This window comes from Perna viridis, chromosome 3 (assembly GCF_037379345.1).
Source record: "Perna viridis isolate PV_CMFRI_1.1 ecotype Kerala chromosome 3, ASM3737934v1, whole genome shotgun sequence".
NCBI lineage: Eukaryota > Metazoa > Mollusca > Bivalvia > Mytilida > Mytilidae > Perna > Perna viridis.
In genome coordinates, this window is record NC_142447.1 from 20,173,431 (window position 1) to 20,185,749 (window position 12,319).

General features: G+C 33.3%; 1 long non-coding RNA gene across 1 annotated transcript; it reads right to left on the minus strand.

The window, feature by feature from the left end:
- Positions 1-1,199: 1,199 nt before the first annotated feature.
- Positions 1,200-8,533, minus strand: LOC148621372 (uncharacterized). The gene is made up of 4 exons (XR_015920849.1): positions 8,393-8,533; positions 6,630-6,817; positions 2,623-2,697; positions 1,200-1,373 (listed from the first exon to the last, which is right to left on the minus strand). It is a non-coding gene; the product is annotated as an uncharacterized LOC148621372 (long non-coding RNA).
- Between the last annotated feature and the right edge of the window lie 3,786 nt (positions 8,534-12,319).

Genomic DNA, 12,319 nt, shown 5'->3' on the forward strand with positions numbered 1-12,319 from the left:
TTAAAGTTAAGAGGATGAGAACCATGGCATCAACAATTCATCAACAATTCATGGTCCAAAATTTCTACATGCACGATTCGGTCGATAATCGAATATATAGTTCTTATAATTTTAGGCGTTAAGGCAAAGCTTATCTTCAAGAACAAACAAGTTTGGTAAGAGAAGTTTTTGGGCTTCGAGACAGTGAGTCTTTGGACCTTAATACATTACTAAACAAAGAATATAATTATGAATATTTCAATATTTTGTATCTTTTGAAATTTTTCGGATAATGGTTCTTGCAGTGTTTGTCGGTAATCTAAATTTGCTCGCTGTGAACAATCTATCAGGACAGCTCTTTGTATGGGTTGTACTCCAGTAGTACTCTTTTTCAGTATTTGTCTCTGTCACTGTGTTACTTATTAATAATTTTTCTGTGGATTATTTTATCTAGATAACAGTGTTTTATGTGTGCCTTGCTAATAAATACGTGTGTGTGTGTGTTTATATCCATAGCATTTATAAATGTTACTTTGTAAATGTATGCGAAGGGCCTCGATTTACGGAAAGCCAAAAGAGGTCAAAATTCTTAATTCGTATACAAATTATAAATATGTTGAGTATCAAAGTTGCAAATAATTGGATTTTTTGTTTGTTTAAATGTACAAATTCAGATTTTATTCACTGACAATTTTACAAATTAGAAATTTTGAAATTACACTTTTAGATGCTACGAATTGACAATATAGGAATTCAGAATTTTGATCCTATTGTCTTTCCATACTGTTTAAACGGAGGCAAATACATTCTTGAAAAACACATTTGAGCAAAATGTCAATCATGTTTCAGAATTTGCTACGATACTTTGGTAGTAGTTATGAATAACAAATGTGCATGCTATATTTTTCACGATATGCTATATCATATCAAAACATGTTGCGTACTGGAAATTTACATGCAAGTACTACAATTCACTAATAGAAAAATAGTAATAATGGAGTACACACACAGGTCATAAACGATATATTTGACAAAGTGCTACGAAAGCGCAATAAAGTTGTTGTCCATTGTAACTGTTGAAACATAAAAGTGGATACAGTGTATGTTTGTTTGTTGGGGTTTAACGTCCGAGCAGCAATATTTGATACAGTGTATGAGATTCCTTGTCAAATTCTTTGTGATAAAGTAAACAACTAACAACTGCTTTAATTTATTTTTAGTTTTATTCAAACCACCCAGAATTATTTAACTGAGGAAACGCAATAAGTCCTATCTGATATTTGAAAGTACATTGTATTGTATTATACTGCATGCATAAAGAAATGCCCCGGTGAGGTAAAGTGGCTGACGCTGGTAAAAAAAAAAACTATTTCTCTGTTTTCTTGAGTTTTTCACTGAAATAGAAATAATTGGATACATTAAATACGTTTTTGCACAAACATGAATACAAGAAAATTAAAGGAACCGTTCGTCGTCCAGTACTTTAAAGAAAGTCGATTTAATGGTTTCTGAGAAACACACGAGAAGAAATAAATTAAGTTTTTCTTTGATTCTTTATAATCACTGATTTTATACATGGTTTTTCGATTTTCATATACACAGAGGTGACTTAGGTCTTTGATATTCAAATCATAAAAAATAATTGAGGAACTGAAAGTATTATACGACAACTGTTGAATAAAACATGGGCGAGACTGCAGAGATATGACGTCACATAATAGAAAAAAAAAGAACAGATGTTGTGAAACGCAACAAATGTTCTATCGTATACCCTTTATAAAAATGCAATGTCGTAAATAATTACAGAGATTACCAACAGGTCTTCGAAAAGTGTAAACACAACTGTAAGTAAGCTCTGAAAGACCCCGACAACAACAGTGATAAAATCCATGGTAACAGAACGATTACACTTCTTAAAATAAACTTAAAAGTGAAAAATGTGCGTAAGGAATATTCATCCAGATCAAAAAGTCAAAAGGAATGGCATAAGGCAAAAAACAAAACAAAATGAAGTGACTTAAAGTGGTTCGGAAGGAGCACTGAATACAAGACTGATTTTAATACTCCATTTGGTATAAACTAAATGGCAAAATCCGAGATTAACTGAAATACTAAAACAAAATCATAGTAGGTAAATTTGTTCAATGACATTAGAACTTGAAAAAAAATCCGCTAAAGTTCATTATTCGGGTTAATTAAGAGGAAGAATAGAACCATTTAAGAAAAATTATGTCAAGAATCCCAATTTAAGACTATCTGAGCATTTCCCCTAAATTGACGATACTCAGTCAATCAACAAAGCAATATACTCATACGTGAGTACTTTTTTTTTCATTTTGTAAATTGCATTGTACGTGGTTAAATTGAAAAGTGATAACAAAATTTCAAATAAATGGCAAGTATCAAGTGCTGCATTGCTTTGACCAGTTTAAGAGATGTCGATACAATAATGTGATGGACAGTTAGTTGAACGAAAGTTCAGTGATTATGAAAGTTACCACTGTAAATCCGCATCAGTCAAATTGAGATGGTGATGGAACAAACTCGCAAACTTAAAAACACGACAATGGCAACGCTGACGAGAACAGAAGTGTGTGTGTGTGTGTGTGTTTAGTTAGATGTAAGCTATAATTGGTGTTTTACCTCCATACTTTATTATCGTCGGTGTTTCAAATTACCACTGTCACTTTTGCAGTCCATGAAATTTTCAACGTGTCTCTGAAAAATAAGATAAAATGTATCATTTATGAGTAATTTTCATTTATTGGTTTTTTATGAAGTACAATGTCCGCCTTTGCTCACAATAAAAGTATTGCATTTTTATACTATCAACTATCCCTTCATTTGTAATTATATTTTTAAGAGCCTAAGCGTACATATATATGGAGTCATTTGTGGCCATTACGCGGATTTCCTCGAAAGAGCTCAGCGAATGACACATAATTTGTTAGGCCAGGGATATTTTGTCATTGATTAAGTCTGTACGGTCATTGTTATGACCTGACTGACATACACATGTATATGGAGTTTCCATATATCCTATATGATTCGCGACCTCCAACTTCCATATATATCAGCTGTGTGATGAATTCGATGAAATAAAAATTTGAAAAGTATGAATGATCTTGAACTTGATGCTTTAATTGGCAGGATCAAGATCATTGGTACGTATTAGACAGTAAACAGTCATTCGATGTTTCTCTATTGACATCGATGGTACTGCGGCATAAATCAAAACAAACAGTCATGAAAGTTATATAGTCGTCTAAATGACTTCACGGTTGATCTCCCTTCGCGCCAAAAAGGGACACTTTGCGCAAAAACTCATTTGCGCCACGAATCCCGGGATCCTAAATTGACGACAGAAAAATAACAGAATCGACAATGTATGTTGTAAATTGATAATGTCTCAAATTGCCTTCAAGAATTAACACTTGAAAATATTACATTCTGAACTTCTATTTCATTTTCATATTATTTTGTGAAATATTTGATATCGCTGCCTCTGAAGATATTTTGCAGGTGAACTGGCGCATTTGGTAGTCTTTTTTGGCGCAGTTCAGCTACGGGGGTAAAATACCTTTTGTCGCAATCAAACTACATTTGTTATCTAATTGGTGCAAATGATGATGCCCGAATTCGCTAACATATCCGATGTCAAATTTGGTTGTGATCAGAGAGAGAAAATGTGCCAAATATTTTACCCTCAAAAATCACCACGGCTGGTTTCATACAAGAAGCAGAAATTCTCACCGTTGCACCCGAGTTCATGCCCGATTTCACTATGGGTTTCGTGCTGGTTGCATTTTGTATGTACCTACTTTTGGATTCTTCCGTTTCGTTCATCGCGAGATAATTTTGTGGTTTTTGGTGTAGTCTTTTTCAGAGGATTAATCTTTGTTTGTATTTTCTTCTTTTATGTCCATTGTAAAATAAAATGCTTTGCAGAGTGCGGCATCATACGACCGCAGCATGTCAAACATTGTTTACTTGGGGCAAAATTAGTTTTTGACACACTGAAGCATATGACTTACATTTAATTATGGACACAACAACTAGTTTGCACTCAAGACAGCAAACATTTGAAATTCTAATAAAATGTTCAAAATCAAAAGCCGATAGTTTGGCGCGTGGCCCCTTTGGAAAAGCCTAAGAGATATCTAATTAAAAATATAAGGATGTTCAAAAGGAATCCGTTCATAAAAATCCCATTCTAACCAAAAATAAAAAAGGTGAATTTTTGTTCTTTTTTCTTTGACGTGATCCATTCCTTGTGAACAAAAACTTATAACAATTGGTTCGATTTTCTCTTATTTGTAACAATTTTTCGGATTTTAACTAAAGGAACCTTTATATAACCGAGGAATTACTATTTCAAGGTTTTCGATATTGTTGTCCAATCGTCAAGGATAGTATTTTGATTCCGTGATTCTCAACCCCCCATGAGAAGAATTAGGATTGATTTTATATACAACTTATAACTTTTTGTAGGTTTAGACTGGTCTGGAGCTGGCATGTCAGTTAACTGATAGTAGTCCTTAGTTTATAGGTACATTTGTGTATTTACATTTAGTTTCTTTACTTCCGTTGTTACGCGGGACTCAAACCTTTTTGAACTGATTTTTTAGGTGTGTTTTATTCATGCGTTATATTTTTTTCCGCAGTGGTCAGATTTTAAAGGGGATGGTAGTGAAGTATTTTAACCCCCCTTTTTGCGCCTATCCCAAATCAGGAATTTCTGGCCTCTGAATGTTTTATTTAGTTTTTACGTTTAGTTTATTTTTTTCTGTCACATGAGTATACAGGGAACCCTGGGTACCTGTGTATAATGATGTTTTGGGACCAGCTGCAGCCTGTGCTGTGGTATGAGGGTTTCCTCGTCGTTCATTGAAGACCAATAGGAGGCCTTGGGCTGTAATTTTCATTCCGATGGGGTTGTTGTCTCTTTGACATATATACCATACCTATTTTTTGTTATATTATAAAACAGAATTTCAAAAGGAAATATTGACATCTGACCATGTTTCGATAAAAAAAATCGGATCAGCAATAAATTTTTCCAGTCAATTCTTATGATAACACACGATTTCTTCCTTTTAGCCCCTTACTTTTAAAAGGGTGGAACAAAAACCTCCAAAACGATGAAGGATCCTCTGCCAAGTCCATACTAACAATGTGTTAACTTTCAAGTTTTATTATTCAAGTTTTCGTATATACACTAAAGTTAACAGACGCTAACGACAACAATGACAGGGGGACAGTATTATACGACCGAAAAAAAAATTACATACCCAAGGTTTATCATTTGACTAGAAGACTTTTTAAACCGTGTGGCTATTCGTGACACTGCTATGAAAAAAATAACGTCATGTTTAAAATCATCCCACGTGTGACTTAATGTGCCTCCGTTGAACGGCATGTGGAATAAATTTATTAGCGTGCCTAAACCGTAAGAAGAATATCTGATGCGGCTATACTGAACAACTTCGGTAGTTCGTGTCAAATATTTCAACTCAAAAAGACCTTTTTTCTCAATTCAATTCCGGTTCTTTGTAGCGTTGCATAACTTCTCATGATTAGTTTTTTCAACTAGAAATTATATGAATTGACTTGCGGCCTATATTTAATTATTTGAAGTGTATTGAATGTTTCTTCAAGAGGAAACTACTTTGCATTAAAACGTGAGTAAGTGCCATTCGGTGCATTCCACGCATTTTCATGGAAATTGGCATAACAATGCCCCCTCTCTTGATTAAGGAGTCCACAGCTGTCGTGAAGACTGTGGCGCCCACTTAAAATGGTCTCAGTTAAAGAAGTGTGACTTACTCGTCATTTACTGTTCAATATAAAAATTAGATTACGCTATTATCCTCAATAAGTCTGTTTAAAAATTGGGTATGCAACCGATGCGTTGATGACTTAAACGGATGGTGAAGAACAGGATTCAAATAAAACTACTGTGCATGTCCAAATGTATCAATGGGGTTTTGAGTTTTTAATTGCTTATTTGCAAATCATATTTATAAAACTTTACTCCTTGCTTCTAGTTTGCACGTAATTTCAATCTAAGATAATAGGGTTCGGTTTGTACACAGACACAAAAACAGCAAGTATTTTACAAATAAAGCGATTTGATTTCATTCCTTGATTTCTAAACACATTCAAAAGTTCTCTGGTCACTTAGTCTAGACAGACGACCTAGCAAAATAAAACTTAGCCTCTCAAGACGACATAATTATTTGGACTTGTCATCACTATGGCCTGATTTACCAATATTGCCAATTATGAGATACCTATGCACTATAGAGAATGATAAATGACCTTTAACCGGACCCAACTCCATGTTATAACCCCCGATTTTCAGTGGAGTTCGATCGTTCTGTTCGTTTTCCGCATATATTTTTAAGTATCAGTCTTTATAAATATCAGACAGGTGTCAACAAGTCGAAAATTCCTGATTTTTGTCTCAAAAGAGAAACAAACGAACGCCATACTAAGACTGGTTATGTTTCTGAATTTGAAGTAAAGTGAACTTATTGGAATTGATTTATCACCTTCTACCTGATTTTTAATAGAGACTGCTACCATCGTGGTGTTGTTATGGTACCATGCACAATTAACCTGCACAATATTCATTAATATATCCTTACTTGTATTAAGCTTGCCATATCATATATAAGTGACTGTTCCAGTTTAGATTTGCAGATATTTTCGTACGTATCCAAAAACGATCTTTTACCACTTCCCCAATCTGTTGAAAAGCTGATTTGTTCTGAACTTTCGCCGAAAAGGGATAACAGCAGACAAAATAAAAAGAATCGTTCCATTATTATCATTCCTGTAAGAAAAGGGGATAAAATAATTTTAAAACTACAACTTAGTTTCACACTATGTGGTAAACTAGTTCTTTGGTGGGGTCGGTACATCACCATAGCTCTTTAAAGGGTCTTTTCTTCTATTCAGTCGCTCCTCACAAAAAAAAAGAAAAGAAAGAAAGAAAAAAAATGCAAACATGTATTCTCAATTATAGGGGGGGGTGTATTTTAGTCGTATAAAAGGTAATCTTACCAAGTAAATACCTTTGGGAATTTGTTTATGGACTGTGGCGGAATCAGGGGTGCAGAGGGTTTGGCACCCGTCCTTTTTATTGGAGAATTTATAATTTTCACGTGTAAAATTGACAAAAAATGGTAAATAATGTCCTAGCACCTCCTTTTATGGAACCCCGGCTAACACAAGTGTGTGTATCGTTTGAAACTTTGTGTTTTCTGAACTCGACGATTCTCTTTAGAATTTTGAAGTTCAGATTATTTTGTGTTAAAATTGTAACAGTTCGTATACAATACCAAATCTGTGTTTATATAGTTTTATTCACACCAAAAATAATTTCAACCACTCTGTCATTTTACGAAAATATGTCAGATTTATTTTAAAACTAAAAAAGACAGCACCTGTCAAATAGAAATATCATTCTGTTTCTGTATCCAAAATTACCACTATTACGGGAATTTATTCTGTAAAAATTCGGTTAACACACTGCAAAGATTTTAAACTAATGGAGTGAAAATAACATTAATGAAGTTAAAATAGCCACCTGTTTTAATTTCAAGCATTTCTTTTCGCTTTTTGTTGTGTATGCATCTTTTGTGCGCATTATACACAGATTTTAATCTTGTCATTCAGAATCCACCATTTTGCGAAACAAATTTTTAGACCTTTATAGAAACAATTTCCGATTTTTTTTCAAACCTGATTCTAAATGGAAACAGTCTTGATAGAAGCCATGCAATGAATATTAATATCATTTATGATTTAATGTTGTAACAATCGACATGCTCAATTATAATTAAATTTAAGATGTTCATTGAATGCGGAAGTGTTTAAAATTAGGAATTAATGATAGCTGATCTAAATCGGACTTGTCTTGGTACAATATTTGCATGAAAATCGGCGATCGAAATAACGATTTCAAAATATTAAAGGAGTTTACATCTTGTCACAGCATTTAAAATTCATTTAACTTTTATTAAACAGGCATTTTTCTTCTGATTGAGATTGAATGCGATAGACGCCCTTTTTTTTTAAATCACGAACAGTTAACGGTAGTTTCAGAAATTTTCACCTAAAATTTCCCCAAAATGAAAGCAAATTTTTGGTTCATCCGCTATTAATTGTAAAATAGGGCGCGTACTCGGTTCTTCTGTAGCAAGCCACTATTGACATTTGAGACATACTAAACAGGGATGTGCATCTTGGAGAAAAAAGCAATATTGTAACAATAACATAATGTTATGTAGTGGAGTATATAAAATTATTTCGAAAAATAAAAAAAAACTGTTAATTGTAAATGGAAGGAGTTCTATGTGGTTTCTATATTGCATAGAAAAAAAATAAAAGAATATAGTATACTTACTTTTGTTCATGTTTGTTATCCCTTCCTTGTGTCAGTTTGCGAAGAATTTTCCTCTAAATATCTATTTCCCTTTCTACGTGGGCTGGCACTAATTTGACAAACCGTCACTTTGATTGTTATGGTTCTGTGGCGTGTTTCTGCCACTTTCTACATTCAATTAAAGAATATAAACGATGGCAATTCTATATATCATTAAATTGCAAAAATTAAAATATTAGAACTTAGTGATTCTATAAGTTAATTATAGTTTCTATTATGAATTGTTTTTTTATTCTGCAGAAAAAGACTTTTTAAAAATAATTATGTAAGAGTTGTTAAATATGCATGAGACCTGAGTGAAATGTGCATTAGTGGATTATCTCACCAATCAAAGCTTTAATTCCTTTCTGGTTTATACGTCTTTGAAGTGACAGAACGAATCTGATTGGAAATATTCTGTGGGTGTCGCTTAGAATTAAATGGAAATGGACATTATAGAATGAACCATCATTTTCGTGCTATATGTATCCCGGCATGCAATACCAATTCATGTCTATTAGCAGACGATCGGATGTGATTTGATAATTACTAATGACATGTTCAAAAACTAAAAAGAAAAATACCTAAGTCGATTTGGAAATCGGAAATGAAATTCTATCTCGAAATGATAAATAATTCTGCTTAATTTTGTTAAATAATCCCTATTCACTTTTTGTCGGTCCTAGATGCTTTATTTTGAACATCATTGGTCTATTTGAGTCGAATATCTCATATTATTTTAATATTTATGAACCATTTTAGATCATCGGTACTAGCCTTACCTTATTGATTCGTGTTTCATATTAAAAGGCAAAACTTGATCAATTATAAAACCTGTCAGACAAAGACCTTTCGATGACCTCCCAGGAACTCAACTTAGCCCCTGAAGGCTTCAATAAAATAAAGAACTATTCTATTAATGATTGAAAAAATACATATTAAACAAGTATATGTACTTCGCTTGAGCCCTGAGTGCATGCCTTAGTTCTCCTTCTCTGTTAGTCAAAGTGTAGTTTTAACATAACTTTCGGTTGAAAGCATTTCCACATTAAAAGTGTAGAGGGTTTGCAATTACTCCTACAACGTAAGAGGTTGGAATTCCGTTCCTCCATAATCCCAACTTAGCTTATTCAAATTTGCGGTGGCTTTCAACATGTCAGATGCTATAGGTTAGGATGGCACCAAGTCAAAAAATACCTTGCCAAACAACATCTAGCACTGATATAATAGGGTTGCAATTAGTCACCACATTGTGGCTTAATCTGCTGTCTGTAATCTGTTTAAAGAGAATTAGATTACTTGCAAACTACTTTTTGATTTTTGGTGTTGTGGAATTCAAGTTTCTACCAGGAACAAAGTTTTGTGTCAAAACCTTTGGCGGAAATAATCAAGTTTGTGACATATACAAACAGGCTTTAATTTCATTCGAAGAACCACCAACTTGTGCGTAGAACTTAAGTCATTATATTCTACGAATTAAAAAAAAACTGCTTTAAAGCATGCAGTTCTAAGACATTTCTTTCAAACATACAAAATGGAAGTCCATGAGCCTTATAGGTTAAGTTGTTCTTGGTTATCATAGGTTGTAAACTATAATTCCAAGTAGAGCCAATCAATGCCCATCATTCTCACACAATTAATCGAAAACAGAAAACATGCACTGTTATTCCTTATTGTCTAAATTCCATAAAGATGAAAATGGTAATTTCATTTCTGTTCATACTTAGAGAAGAAAAACAGACCAACAATGAACAGATCCGTATTTGTGAATTAATGTCAATCATGTTCTGAGCTTGTGTCTTCTTGTTCTGTACAAAATAGTAGGGATGCAAGGATGTCAAACGGATAGACGATTCCCATTGTTGTAATTTGTAATCAATTCAAATTGGTGTTTAGTTCTAAATCTTTTTGTTTCTGGAACAAACCAATCATGTTATTCAGTGGGGGGTCTTGGGGAGGGTTCAAGGGTTGGATCCCCCTTTGTTAGAAAAGTTTGTTAATTTTACGCAAAATATGGGCATAACTGAGCAAACAATCAATGAAGCATGAAACCTTTTTTTGAAAAACCCTTCCTTTCAAAGTTTCCTGGATCTGCACCTGTAACTTATTTAAAGCCTATAAAATGTACCTTTACGTATTGTAACTCAAGCAAACCTATAGACCAAACATATGAAAAATCAGTACTTCTGTTTAAATATCGAAACAACGGTGTCTAGGCGTAAAAGCATGCTGCTTAAGAAAAAATCCAAAGTAACATTGTCATAGTACTTTCATGGAACTTTTCATACTGCTCAGAATATTATATATTTTATCATTTCACACATCAGTCCTCATATTTACCTATGAAGGACCCTCTAAATATATCATACAATACATCCGTTGACATATTAGCTACCATCAAAAACAACACACACTTTTCAAGATGAAATATCGAAATAAACTTGCAAATAATCATTTCAAGTTTAAATGTGCTAGTATATTAATATATGGCTAGTTTTACAATTTCAAAAGTTATACAATAAATCAACCATTTATCGTTATTTTTTTAGAGTTAATTTCAAAATGAAAGTACCAAAAGATCTTTTTAAGATGGACAAAATCGTCTCGGGTCACCATGGCAAAATATCTGTCCAGAGAAGATTTAATTTGTTGATCTCCTGCAATAAAACAATTGTCTATGGGGCCTTTTAATATTGATGGAACTTCTAAAATCGGAATTTGGAAGTCAAAAAATAATTTAGGACCTGTTAGGATATATGAGGTGGTCCTTTTATAATAAAACGTTTGACTACAGCACAGGGGCTTCTTCCCTATATCAAATATGCAGTCCAACTAGTGTTATATACTAGTGTGGCTGCATATTTGATAGTGGGAACAATCCCCTGTGACTACAGGATGATTCATAAATGAGTCAACCATTATAAAAAAAAATCCCAGACATTTTTTATGGGCCTTTTCCGTTTACGCCAAAAAGAAGCCTTTTGCCCCACAACTCTTTTGCGCCAGTTTACTTTTCGATTTTCGTAGTTAAATAGCGCCGATAAATTAATGATAATTTTGCAGCAGAATACAGGTAAATTTACACAAAATTACATTAAAAAAGTTTAAAAAAAAACAAACCCTTTTATCACTGATCTTAATCTATGTTTTATCGAAAAAAGACAAATATTTCACATTTATAAATACAACTCGTTTGTTTTTGTTTTATTATTTCATTGCTTTAAAATATTAAGTACAATCAAATAACAACAGAAAGTTATGACGTAAAAATTTATTTACGCCATTCATGGACATAAACATGGACATTGACATAGACATTAAATTTAAATTGGAATATACATTGTAGGTGTATATCTGTAGAGCTCAAGTGTCAGTCTTTGTAAGAATCAGGCAGTGACTTAAACATGGTATATAGAAACCTGCCATTTTGAAAGTTGAATTTGACAATTTATGCCATCAGAATTATGGGAAAAAAGACAGGTTTTTCCATACCATTTCGGTAAACTGAGTTATAGTTTCATGGAAGTGCACTGAAAATGAACATTTCAAGAGCAGCTAACTCTGTCAAAAACTCATTTTTTTCTAACATTCTATAGAAAAATTTCTGAGCGTATCGCTTCGAACAGCTCATTTCAGAGCGTAGCTCCTTGTATAACGCCTCGGTCGCCAACAGAACCTACCTGATTCTCTAAATCAGCATAGACGGTTACCAGGTAGCTTTTAACTTATAATGAATGTAGTCAAAAATGAGTTGTCCTTATACCTGCGTAATGTCAACAGTGTGGAGGAATATCAACAATGTGAAGGAGTATCAACAACGTGAAGGAATATCAACAGTGTGGAGGAATGTCAACAGCGTGCGTTTTTCTGAGTTAACTATATCATGGAAGTACATTGTTGTATATACTT